Below are 14,271 nucleotides of genomic sequence, written 5' to 3'. Positions count from 1 at the left end.
GTGTTTTACTAGGTACTGATGATTAAAATAAATAAGCATTATAACAGAAATGAACATCATGCTTTGTGTGTTATGATGCTTTAAATTCATTGAAACTTGAGATGGAGATATAGCCTAGTGGCTAGCACCTCATTTTCATATCCATGGATTAGATACATCTATGAGTATTCCACTGATTGCCCTGCTGCTCCAACTGCTTGTCCTGTTAGTTATACCTGTCCTAGGAGAATATATTATATCACTTCTGCAACAGCTTGCCTTCTTTTTTTCTGTTTTGGTTTGGTTTATATTCCCATCAAAATATCTCTTCTTTAGCTTTTTATTCATTATACGTTGGGGGGTATGCCTCAGTTTTGAATGAAAGCTAAAATGACTTCTAATTAATGTAAAGACGTTCTTCCATCCCTGTAGCTTAACAGTATAATGTATGTCTTCTGTTGGTTTAACTTCAAAGCTGATAATACTAGGGAAAAGTCACCTGAAACATAATGTAATAATAGGCAATTAAGAGATCTAAATCTGGAAGATGAAAGACAAAAAAAAACCAATAAACACAAGTGATGGACAGTACAATTGCTCAACACCTGCTGCCCACAGATCACAGTTTGTGAGCAGTGATCCGTGCCTTTCAGGTAACTCCCCCCAGTTTATATATTGGGCACGATGTGCTGTGGTATGGCATACCCCTTTGGCTAATTTGGGTTAGGTGTCCTGTCTCTGCTTCCTCCCAGCTGCTTGTGCCCCTCCTCACTTGCAGAGCATGAGAGATTGATCAGAGTATTACTTACCAACAACTAAAACATTGGTGTGTTATCAGCATTGTTCTCAGACTAAAGCTAAAGCATAACACTGTACTAGATCTTAGGAAGAAAAATAACTGTATCCCAACTAAAACCAGGACAAGCAGTTAGCTCCTGGCAAGTAAAGTCACACTGAGAAATTTTCTAGTAGCTTCCCCTACCTTCCAGCATCCCCAGTCACAGGCTTGACTGTTGGTAGGCTAACCGTACAACCTTCCAACACAGTCGAAGCCATGGTGAGTTGAGGACATTACAAGACAGTGGCAAGTATCAATTTCTTCAGAATCACTAATGGGTTTTTCCAATCAATTTCAAATGATTAGCACCATTCAGTATATTTTTCTTTTGTCTCTGTATCTGCCATTCCCCTCCTTAAATATAGAGTTTAAACTGCAAATTGAACCTGAGCCAAATGCACAACAGTAAAATTCATTTGTTTTATATTGTAGATATCTATAGTTGAGCTAGTTGTCTATATCTTTTATAGCTAATGAGGACGAACAGGATTTGCTAATCCTCAGGGAACTATCTAAAGTAGACCACATGTAAAACTTCCTAAAAGTGCCCCTTCACCTGCAATAACAGTGAAATAAGTAAAGGGTAATTAATACAGTTGTAGGTATTTACATTGCTATGTTTCCTGTAAGATGAGAAGGACTGCTCTTATCAAGTCTCTTTGCATAATTTTAGTATTATAATGCACCACTTTTCATAGCAATGCAGACTATCAAAACAACTCATAAAAGCAGAGGTCTATTTAGAGCCACATTGTGACAGCTTTATTTGCATTAAGTAGCTTTTTATTCCACAGTGTTGCTGCTTTGTTGTTTTTATTTTTAATTGCAACTTCTTCTAGAATGAGCGATACTAATTAGCATAAATAAGGGTGGCAGACACAATTAACATATATTGTTTTAAAGATTATTGCCCTCATTTGAACATATTTAGTGCTATAAGGTGAAATATATATTACTTTGAAACAAAATGCATTAAGTATAATTTTCATATTGAAAAAATACAAAAATATATTTAGTTCATGTGTTTGCATACATGGCATATATCCTTAAAGTACCCAGATGTGTTCACTTGAAATAAATTTTGGTAAAAGTCATCAAAAGCAATTGAGAAATTGAACCATTAAAAAAAAAAAAATTCATTAGCTAGATCAGAAATGAGAAAAATCCTTTTCATTCTAAAAACCCGAATAACCTCATATTTTAGTTTAGAAATTTAAGCACTAGGGGATCATGCAAATGCAGTGACACATCTACAATTTAAAAATAAACCATGTTGAAAGATTGTCCTATTCTTTTACTTAGCTGAACATCCCTTAAACTTTATTTGGAATTTTGTTTGGATGAGGCTTGTAGAAATGAGCCTTTTGGTAGAAAGCTGCTAGAAGCACATGTTTCCATAGTCTCTCCAAAGGCAGAAGGGATATGTGAAAAATAGGTATGTCCTCACAAAGAAACAAACAGATAAGTTTCAGGTCTTTAATACTGTATACAATCTGTGTGATGGATGTGCATCATATTTAGGAATTTTAATACGGGGTAGTCTGAAGTACAACTGCTGGCTGAAGAAATCAGACCAACTTGAAATCAATTTAGGTACATTCAGCAGCAAGACAGCTGTTAAATTCTAGCTTGTTCTATGGAACCCCAATCCACCTCGTTTCAGCTTATGATCTGCACTTTGAGGCAATTCTGAGTTCAATTCAAAGGAACAGAGATGCTTTATGGAAAGCAGTTTATTGTTAGTGTTCTTGTCTTACTCCCTGCGGCTTAAGGAGATTTAAATCCATATTTCACATTTCCCAGGAAGCTGCTTTAACCAATGAACTGTCAAACTCTCTACAATGGTGCCACTAAATCTGTCATTGAACTACCCACAGGAATGAATCCAGGATTTAATGGGACAAAAAAGAGAAATCAGCAACATGGCACCTTCCTGTGTAATGCATTTGTTAAGGACATTCCCTCAGATAGGGATCCCTGTCATCTGGTACCTGCGTATTGGATCCTTATGCATCTTGCATTTAAATGTTATTTGATAAAATGCCTTTAATGGTACTGGGGAAAAGCACAGAATTTAAGTTACCTCTCTTCCATGTTTTTTTAAAAGGGTTCCCAAGAATAAAGATTTTAAGTCATCTGGAGGCTTTCTGAGGATATTATTAAGAAAAAAGGTATCTCCAATTTGATGAATATCTTGCAAGGTCTCATTGACTTTAAACAACAATTTGTTTAAAAAATATTGCATGTACGTATAGACATATATGCTAAAGTATCTTTTATCTATAAAGAAGACTGAAAATTAAATCCGTCAAAATTAAAAACTATTATAGATCTTCACACACTGTAAAACCCACGCAAGTAAAAATTTAATTTCTAATGCTTTAAAGATTTTGTTCTGTCAAATTTTTTTCCTCATTTTATGTTTATGTGCAACAAGAAAATAGTTTTAGTTTCTTCATTTTAATTAGCAAAGAACTCAATATGGAAAAGATTGTAATGATTTTTCCCTTCAAATTTTCTTTGCAGCAGAAAATGAACAACAATCTTCCTTAAAAGTGACAATAAAGGTTGGAGAAATCATTCACTGGAATTTTCTGTTGCTTTCTGGCTATCAACCTTTCTTCCAGTCAGAACAGTTAAGTTAATTATTTCTAACAGTACACTTATTCGGTACCAGAATTTTGTTGTTCAGTAAAGTGAGATCTGAAAATGTATGAACATTTAAAAGTAGAGAGATTGTTGCTGAAAGCCAAGGAAATTTTTATTTCAAAGTTGATAGGTGTAAGAGAAAATATAATGTTCAAAATCAGTTTGTTTTGGACAGAAAAAAGTTATCAGAATTTTAGAGGAGTCAAAAGTAAAATATCCATTGAATAAAAAAAGGAACTATTACATAAAGCAAAAATTTCCAGACTCTGATGGAAATACGTCATTCCCATAGAATCACACTGGGGAAAAAATGGAAAAACCCACATTATCCCAAGTTGTGGTAATCCCAAGCACAAATACAGGCTGGGTGAAGAACAAATTGAGAGTAGCCATGAGGAGAAGGACTTGCAAGTGCTGGTGCATAAGAAGTTCACCATGACCCAGCAGTGTGCACTTGCAGCTCAGAAAGCCAGCTGTATGCTGGACTGCAACAAAAGGAGAGTGGCCAGCAGGTTGAAGGAGGTGGTTCTCCACTCCTGTGAGAATCCAGCTAGAGACCCACCTGTGTTCAGTTCTGGGGCCCCCAGCACAAGCCATTAGTGAGCCCAGAGGAGGGCCACAAAGCTGGTCAGAGGGCTGGAGCACCTCTCCTATGTAGACAAGTTGAGAGGCTTGTTCTGCCTGGAGAAGAGAAGGCTCAGGGAGACCTCAGAGCAGCCTTCCACTATGCCAAGGGGGCCCACAAGAAATCTGTAGAGGAACTTTTTACAAGGGCCTGTAATGACAGGACAAGGAGGAATGTCTTTAAGCTGAAAGAGGGGAGATTTAGATTAGATATTAGGAAAAAATTCTTCACGGTGAGGTTGGTGAGACACTGGACCAGGTTGTCCAGAGAAACTGTGGCTGCTCCATTTCTGCAAGTGTTCAAGGCCAGACTGGATGGGACTTTGAGCACCCTGGTTTGGTGGAAGGTGTCCGTGCCCATGGCAGAGGTGTTGGAACTAGATGATCTTTAAGGTCCCTTCCTACCCAACCCATTCTATGATTCTATGATGCTCTCCTGTCTTCAAAATACCAAGCTCAAAATTCCACCAAAATATAGGCCTAGTGTTTCTCCAGTTCCTAAGCTATTCATAACATAGCAAAAAAAAAAAAAAAAAAAAAAGAAAAACCAAAATCAAATACTGCTGTGGGAAGGCAAGTTTGGGAAGGTAATAATAAACTTTGCAGAAGGAAATACTGGTGCTTTCATTGCACAGTACGCTTCTGCAAGTACTTAAAAAATATCTTCCATGATTCTGCATGGAACGAGCAGAGTATATTTGTGGAATGCTGTTGATGAACAGATTGCTGAACAGTCCAATATCACTTCTGGGCTTCACTGCAGCTCTATAAATTGCCTTACAAATTATCTCCTCTTTTTGAGTGAGTATTTAGGGAGTATGAGTTTGCATTTTTCTAAGTGGTTTCTCAGTAAGTGACTTCAAACCTATTACTAGTTTTCAGCATGTCAGAATCACAATCTAAAAAAAAAACCCCAAAACAACATAAAAAAACCCTGAAGCTTATAAGAATATCCTCCCTGTAGCTACATTATGTATACCTTAGGATGCTTATTTTTTTAAACTTAGTAAATTATGCTTTATCAATCTGAATAGAAGACAGCACAGTGCTATGTTTACTAAAACATGCTTCCTTTCTCTTCACTTTATCATGACTTCTGCAGATTGACTAGGATTTTCTCTTTTTCTCTTAGGAAATTTTCAGTATAGCATGTAAAGTTTTTTCAGCCCCAAATACAGATTACATTCATTTTGTTATAATTCTCAGTTGTAGAAAGATTTGCTTATCTATAATGTAGCCTAGATTACAACCTCAGTTAGATCAATAAAGATACTGAAGATCATAGAATCATAGAATAGTTACAGTTGGAAAGGACCTTAAGGCCATCAAGTTCCAACCCCCCTGCCTTGGGCAGGGACACCTCACACTAAACCATGTCACCCAAGGCTCTGTCCAGCCTGGCCTTGAATACTGCCAGGAATGGAGCATTCACAACTGGCTTGGGCAACCAATTTCAGCGCCTCACCACCCTCACAGTAAAGAACTTCTTCCTTATACCTAACCTAAACTTCCACTGTTGAACTGTGAACACATTGGCCCTTGTCCTATCACTACAGTCCCTAATGAAGAGTCCCTCTCCAGCATCCTGTAGGCCCCCTTAAGAGCCTGTTAGAGGGAGAAACTCACTGCAATTGAACTGTATTTTGTTTAATTAGAAATAATCTTGGGGGTTTTTAACAGTGGAGAAGTCTCACAAAGGTAATAATTTCAGTCCTCGTAGCTCCAAACACCTTTTTCAAAGCATTACAATCCAGTGTTAAAAAGTACTGAAACTAAAAGTGTTATCTTAGCTTTTTATCTGGACTGAAGTACTTTTGTTTTAATATCGATTGTTTCTCTGTTGTTTTCTCTCTCTCTTCTGGTGTTTTCAGCATTTCTTATTGTTTCTCATACATACATGCTCTGATAAAAGTACTGTTTGCCTGAATGTCCCCTACCTGTGTTATTTATATTCTGTTTCAGTGTCATATGCACCTTTATTATGATGTGGCAGTATAGATGCATAAGTCACAATGTAATCTATATTATATATGGATATTTTTGTATTAATATATGTTTGCTGTCTTTTGATTATCTAGTTTCATATGGAAGTGTCATGGTTTAAGCCAGTCGGCAAGTCAGCCACGCAGTTTATATTCCCCGTCCCTCACCCCCTGGAGGGATGGGGAGGAGAATCGAAAGAATGTAACTCCCACGGGTTGAAGATAAAAACAGTCCAGTAACTAAGGTATAACACAAAACCACTACTGCTACAACCAATAATAATGATAAGAGAAATAACAAGGGAAGAGAATACGATACCACCCGCCGAAAAACAAGCCCGACAGAGCAGCGAGCGTGCCCTTCCAGGAAACACCCAGTTACATCCCCGGATATGATGCGCTGTGGTATGGAATACCTCTTTGGCTAGTTTGGGTCAGGTGTCCTGTCTCTGCTTCCTCCCGGCTTCCCCTCCTCCCTGGCAGAGCATGAGACTCACAAAGTCCTTGGTCAGGGTAAACATTCTGACCAGCAACTAAAAACATTGGCTTTATGAGTATTATTCCCAGGCCGAAAGTCAAAACCACAGCGCTGCACCAGCTACTAAGAAGGAGAAAAACTGACTGCTGCTGCTGAACCCAGGACAGTATCCACCCCTTATTCCATATCATTCACGTCATGCTCAGATCCTACATTTTCAAAATACCCTCACTGTCATCTCAGTGCACTGTTATGTTAGTGCACGGACTAATCCCTATAAAGCTGTTGAGTCCATTTGATCCATGATTTTGGGCTCCATCTCTTGTAACAGTCTTTCAGGGCAGCAGAGGCTGTATGCAGTGTTGGATCGTTACCTGCTGATGCTGATCGTTCCTTTACTGTAGAACTCGTCCGGTTCTATCAAAGTTCATTCTCTGTTGGGATGATGGTCGGAGGGAAGTCAGGGCCAGACTTTGGTACCCTGCAGACTTCCAGTTGATGGGCTATAAAAGTATTACATAGCAGGCAACAGCATACAATTGAGTTCATTGGCTGTTTTCCCCTAAAATCAAATCCCTTTGAGGTACGCATCGGACTTCCCCATCTTCCCGCATTACCCACCAAGTATATCCGGGTCCCTGAGCAAAAGCAATCCCACGAGTGGGTTTGCCTGTACCTGAAGCAGGAATAACCCAGACTGTCTTCCCCAGCAAATTCTTCATGTGCACCACAGGAACTTTGTCCCCCTCTACAATATGTAAAAGTTCTGACTGGGCTGGGCCAGCCCTGTTGGCAGATCCTCTGGTGTTGACCAACCAGGTGGCCTTTGGTAAGTGTGTATCCCAATGCTTGAAAGTTCCCCCACCCATTGCTCTCAGTGTAGTTTTTAACAGCCCATTGTACCGTTTGATTTTCACAGAGGCCGGTGCATGGTTGGGGATATGATATACCCACTCAATGCCATGCTCTTTGGCCCAAGTGTCTATAAGGTTATTCCGGAAATGAGTTCCATTGTCTGATTCAATTCTCTCTGGGGTGCCGTGTCGCCACAAAATCTGGTTCTCAAGGCCCAGGATAGTGTTCCGGGCAGTGGCGTGGGGCACAGTGTATGTTTCCAGCCATCCGGTGGTTGCTTCCACCATGGTAAGCACATGGCGCTTGCCTTGGCGGGTTGGTGGGAGTGTGATATAATCAATCTGCCAGGCCTCCCCATATTTATACTTCAGCCATCGTCCTCCATACCAAAGAGGCTTTAACTGCTTGGCTTGCTTAATTGCAGCACGTGTTTCACACTCATGAATAACCTGGCCAATAGTGTCCATTGTTAAGTTCACCCCTCGATCATGAGCCCATCTGTATGTTGTATCTCTGCCCTGATGGCCTGAAGAGTCATGGGCCCACCGGGCCAAAAATAATTCACCTTTATGTTGCCAATCTAAGTCCATCTGAGCCACTTCAATCTTAGCAGCTTTGTCCACTTGTTGGTTGTTCTGGTGTTCCTCAGTGGCCCGACTCTTGGGTACATGGGAGTCTACATGGCGTACCTTCACCACCAGGTTCTGCACCCGGGCAGCGATATCTTGCCAACAGTGCAGCAGCCCAGATGGGTTTACCTCTGTGTTGCCAGTTGCTCTGCTTCCATTGCTGCAACCACCCCCACAGGGCATTTGCCACCATCCATGAGTCAGTATAGAGATAAAGTACTGGCCACTTTTCTCATTCAGCAATGTCCAGGGCCAGCTGGATGGCTTTCACCTCGGCAAACTGACTCGATTCACCCTCTCCTTCAGCAGTTTCTGCAACTTGTCGTTGAGGACTCCATACAGCTGCCTTCCATCTCTGATGCTTTCCCACAATACGGCAGGACCCATCAGTAAACAAGGCATACTGCTTTTCACTTTCTGACAGTTTATTATATGGTGGGGCCTCTTCAGCACGCATCACCTCCTCCTCTGGTGAGCTGGATGCTCCTGAAAAGCCTGTGCCTGCCTCCCCTCACTGCAACTCAGGAGGCCAGGCAGCCAAAGCATTGCTCAGGTCTTTGCTAGCGGCTTTGCATAGCTGGGCTGTGCCTGCAGCAACATCCAAACCCTGCACTTCCATGATCCATACAATATCAAAGCTTGGAAGTGAGCTGGCAACACCAGAGAACAAGCAACTGCTCAATGTGTCTGCTGCCTTCACTGACATGAGCTGGCCAACACTGAAGAGCGTGTCTGGCATCTAGCCATGATCTCTGTGCACCTGCCTGCTTCCCTGGTTTATTAGTGCTCCCCAATTAACCGATTTTTGCATCCTGATTGTCCAGACACATTCTCCTCTGATGGAGGGTCACAGAGGTTTCTGCCTTGGATCACACCCATTCATGTGCTGCCTTGGGGCAGAAGCCAGATTTATTCATTATTGAGCTTGACTTCTGTATGTAAACAGCACACATAGTGAAGAACCTCACTCATCAGCAAACGAGGTTTTTCTTACCATTTTCCTCAGAGGAGGCCTAAATTCAAAGGACCAAGACATGTAAGTCTTGTCAAGGAGCAGGAGTCCCTTCTTTAACTTGTGTCTGGGTGGGGGAACCCAGGACAGGAAGACTAATATTTTCTAACAATCTTACAAAAAGGTAAGGTTTCTAATCCAGTGCCTATTCAAAAATGTAGATCCAATCTAATGCAGTAGTTTATAAGGTGATCTAATTAAAACTATGACTAACAAAGAACAATATACATGTATGAGTACATATTTGTCATCAACTGTTTTATTGTTACAGGGTGATCTACCGAAGTTGGGGGATTTTCATATTTAATCTAATGGCATGATGTAGTGGTTAGAAAAATACTTCAATTTACGCAAACATAATTAGATTTTTTTTTCCCCCTAAATCAGAAGATAAATTTAACTGCAATGAGAATTATTCAGGCAGTTTGATTATAAAAAAAAAACAAAACAAAAACAAAAAAAAAAAAAACAAACACCAAAAAAACAAAAATATGTGCTTCAATAAAATATTCTTCCATTGGGAAATGCCCCCACCTCCAGCCCAACGAGTTTAGTGAGAGACATGGGATATATTTTTTTTCACTGAATTAGACCCTATGAATGCAATAAAAAGGGACTTTAAGTCTGTAAGAACTATAATGTTTCTAAATACGTGAAATTGGAACAGTCCATATTCCAGCACAAATGAATAGAGTAGGCAAAATAGGAAAAGCGAGACACTTGGAAAAAGAAACTAAATTGCACATAAATCTAAAAATATATTCAGACTATTTGTTCTCCCTCTCATTTAGTTGATTAATTATGGGGAAAGAGTTAAGTGCTTTTCAGTTGCTAGTACCAGTAAGTGCTAAGAAGGCAACCATATGCATTTTTGAAAGAGTCCCCAAGAAATTATTCTACTTTCTCCAGTTCTGAATCAATTAGGTGACTTTATTAAAATCTTCATTAATGAGCCTGAGTGTCTTGTACTTCATTTTCAACAAGGGAAATCAGGATGCAATTGGTAACCAAGATTTTCTTACCAACAATAAATTTATCTTTTTTATTCCTCGAATATCCTTCTGGATTCTGAAGCTAACAGTTATAAATATATTTATAGTATTTGAAATATTATGATTTTTTAAAATGTGTGAGGACGTAAGTGAGGATATTGCTTAATTTTTTTTGCTGTTGTTGTTGCTGTTTTTTTCTGTTCCATTATTTTGAGGGGTTTTTTTGTTTTGTTGTTTGCTATGGTTTTTTGTTGTTGTTGTTGTTGTTGTTGTTTTTTGTGGTGTTTTTGTTTGGGTTTTATTATTACTATTTTGGGTTTTAGGCTTTTTTGTTGTTTTGAGGGTTTTGCTTTGCATTTGTTTTTTTTAAGGATGACCATATGTTGAATCTTATCAGGAAACTAAAATATTTTCATGCAAACCATTCCAAGAGATGTTGCTGTAGAATAATACTGTGACATTGCCATGTGTCCTGGTTTTAGCTGAGATACAGTTAACTTTATTCCTAGTAGATGATGCAGTGCTGTGTTTTTGCTTCAGTCTGAGAACAATGCTGATAACATACTGATGGTTTAGTCATGACTAAGTAGAGCTTACCCTGATCAAGGACTTTTCAGTCTCTCATGCCCTGCCAGAGAGGAAAGGCAAAAGAAGCCAGGAGAGAGCAGAGACAGGACACCTGACCCAAACCCAATAAAAAAGGAATATTCCATACCACAGAAAGTCACGCTTATAACCCAATATATAAGCTGGGGGGAGTTACCTGGAAGGGACTGATCACTGCTCAGGGACTGGCCGGGTATTGATCAGAGGGCAGTGAGCAATTGCATTGTGAATTACTTGGGTATATTGTTTTGTTGTTTCAGGGCTTTTTTTTTTTTTTTTTATTTACCATTTAATTTTATATTCTCTCTCCTTGTTTTTCCCCTTATCACTATTACTAGTAGTAGTAGTAGTAGTGGTAGTTTTATATTATACTTTAGTTATTAAACCGTTCTTATCTCAACCAGTGGAGTTTACATTCTTTCAATTCTCCTCCCCATCCTGCCTACTAAGGGGGAGGAGAGGATAGGGGAAGAGGAAAGAAGAGGAAAGAGAGGGAGTGAGTAAGCAGCTGTGTGGTACTGAGTTACCTGCTGGGTTTAAACCACGGTATTATGCTAGGATGCCCTCTGCCACTGGAGGTTTTCAGGACCTGATTTCACAATGCCATGATCAAGGGTCAGACCTGACACTGCTTTGAGCAGAAAATTAGAATGGATAACTTCTTGAAGTTACTTTCAACATTGTCATGATCCTATAAATTTATGAGAATGATAGCATATCACTATTTATACAGATCATACTCTCCAATCAGTCTTTAAAATCATGGTTCTATGATTCTGTGATTCACCTTAAAGTTAATTTAACGATACTCAAAAAAACACACACACAAACATCTTCAAATTAAGTTTCTAATCCTATCTATAAGGACTGAGTTAAAGAGAAATAATTAATAAAACTAGCTAGACTTAAATCTCAAGACCTGATTATTGAGAATGTTTGCTACTAGATTTATATCATAGGTGTAGAAAGTGTACAGAATTTGTAAGTTTTACTGAGAAAAAATGTTAACATCAGGTAAATCTTGCATAAATTGTCCTTGATACAACTCCAAATGGCAATCACTTATATTCTCAATATATCTGTACATCTTTAATTGCCATTCTCCTCTTTGTATCTTGTTCTCAACAACCTATTACCTATTAGTTCATATAATTAAGGGAGGTAAAATATAAACCAAGAATTAAGCATTGTCATCATCAAACTGGGTGAGCATTTTGGATACTTGTGGGATACTTACCCATTAAAAAAAAAAATACTTTGTGTGCTTATTGGATCACTTACTAAAGGAAAATAAATAAGAAAGTTTCTAGTTTCTGATTCTTGAAATAATTATTGACTTATTCTTTTAAGTTTTCTGTGTCCCCAGATAAGCCCAGAAAGGCAACTTCAGCTTTCTGTGGGCAAAACAAATACATTATTTAGCTATAGTCATGATTATAGGCTAATGTGCCTATGTTTGTGTATGGGAGGTATGTCATGATTTGGGGATTTAAAAATAAAATGCAAAGAATATAGCTTGAAGTCCAGTTAGAGGCGTATATGGATATTTTTGTTTGGGTGTAGGTTTTGGGGCTGGTTTGTTGGTGGGTTTTTTTTACCTTGCGTGTTTGTTTAATCTCTCCCTTCGTACTAAAAAGTAAGACCTGACACAGCATCTTAGAAAAGGAGCTAAGAGAATTTAGCTTAAGTAATAGTAGACAATGCATACTAGACAATTACCAGTGGAGACTAGAAAATTCTGATGGAAGACTAGCTGACAAAAATAAGAAACTGTTAGTATGTGGATGGAACCATTAAGATCTATGAGGTTTAAGGCTCTAAGGCTTTCAGAGTTGGCTGTTACCAAACTGACAACTGTGAATTAGGGTTGTTTTGACAGGAATTCAAGAAGAAGGAAAGGATTGCAGATGGACATCTGCACAGATTCTAATGACAATTTTGATATATTTGCATTCCTAGTTATTTCCTTAAAACTGAATGGACCAAGTTAGGCAATATTTCTTTTTCACTAGAGTTGTGTTCTTTACAGACAAGAAATACAAGCATCTTCTGCACTGCTGTATACAATTGATTTTAGAGTTCATCATGTATAATGAACATATATGTATGCACATAGTAAGAAACCCATAGTTACTACGATACTGTAAAAAGAGCATCTCTAGGAAATATTCATTAAATATTTGATTAAAGATCATTGTTTTGGTAGATGTTTTAACAGTTTTGATATTGTACTTTATTCCACATAACTATTGAAATATAGGTGGGAAAATCTATTTAATCTTTTATATCTGAGCTGGGGAAGGGGAAGATGGAAAATAGAGCTACAATAGTATTAAATGACCAGACAGTAGTTAAGTACAATATTAATAATAATAGAGTAGTCTATAAGCTATTTTTATCTCTGGCCACTTTACAACCAGCCAATTTAATAATTGACTGTCCTATATGCAAATTCCACAGGCATGTGAAACTTAATGGCGTCAGACAGAAATTAGAAAGAAATTCTAAACTATAAGATGTAAACAAAAATAATCATATTTTTAAAATAAAATCTATTTTTCATGACAATTCCTGATATGTTGTATAATATCTCCCCTATAAATAATGATGGGTATATTAAAATGAGTAGAAATGAGTTCATTTTTATTAACTTTGAATCCATACTGGTTTGATACAAACTTTTTAAGCACTGTATGAAAAATAATTCATCACAAGTTTCTGATATAATCGTTCATAGCATTTTTTCCTACAGACTATTTCTTTCTGACAAAGAAGTTTATACTGACTGGTATAGCAATATTTCCTTAGAAATACTACCTTTAGGAACTTGTACCTGTAGATGTAGTGTGTGAGTGGACTTTCTGTTACAGGAAACAAATAATTAACAATTATTGATTGATGATTTCTTTTTAAATTATGGGAATTTTCTTTATTGTCCATGTCCACGGGGAGATCTTGCTATTCTCAAGTGTTTCAGCTATTTGAATTTACTTGACCATTAATTCTTTTTCATTCCATGAATTGACAGAAACATTATCTGTGACTGTTCCATATCTATATTGGAAACTACTGCTCAATTGGTTAATTTCAAATGCTCAAATAAGAAAACTGGTTTGGTCTACATGCTCAAATTTTGCTTAAGTGGACCTTTTTCCTTTTACAAAAGAAATAGTAATACAAAGAGAAGTAACAGAAGAAAAAGAAGAAAGAAAAAAAAAAAAAAAAGGGGGTCCTCAATAGCTTAGGAAAATGTTGAGAGCTTCCTGAATTAAACTAATGTAAGATTCATAGGCTGTATACAAGTCAAGCTTAAATACTCTGATCAAAGCCACAATGGTAGTCATATACTTGATTTTAGCTGTGAAGGGTACAATCACATTTTGGCTCACATCAGTTTCTTCCCATCATGAAAATTATCTACCTTTCTTGCTTCTCTGCCATCATAATAACAAATAAAACATTTTGGGAGCAGTGTTTCCTTTGACATTTGCTGCTTTAACTGAGCAAATCATCTAGGCAGCTGTATTCTGCTTAAGATCATTTGTGTTTAAGATGGAGCGGTATATAGTTTGTAAGGTGCATTTACTAACTGAACAGAGGCCTAAGAGGGCAAAATTACTGCTAATC

Source organism: Psittacula echo, assembly GCF_963264785.1.
Source record: "Psittacula echo genome assembly, chromosome: 3".
Classification (NCBI taxonomy): Eukaryota; Metazoa; Chordata; class Aves; order Psittaciformes; family Psittacidae; genus Psittacula; species Psittacula echo.
This window is presented reverse-complemented; position numbering follows the sequence as displayed.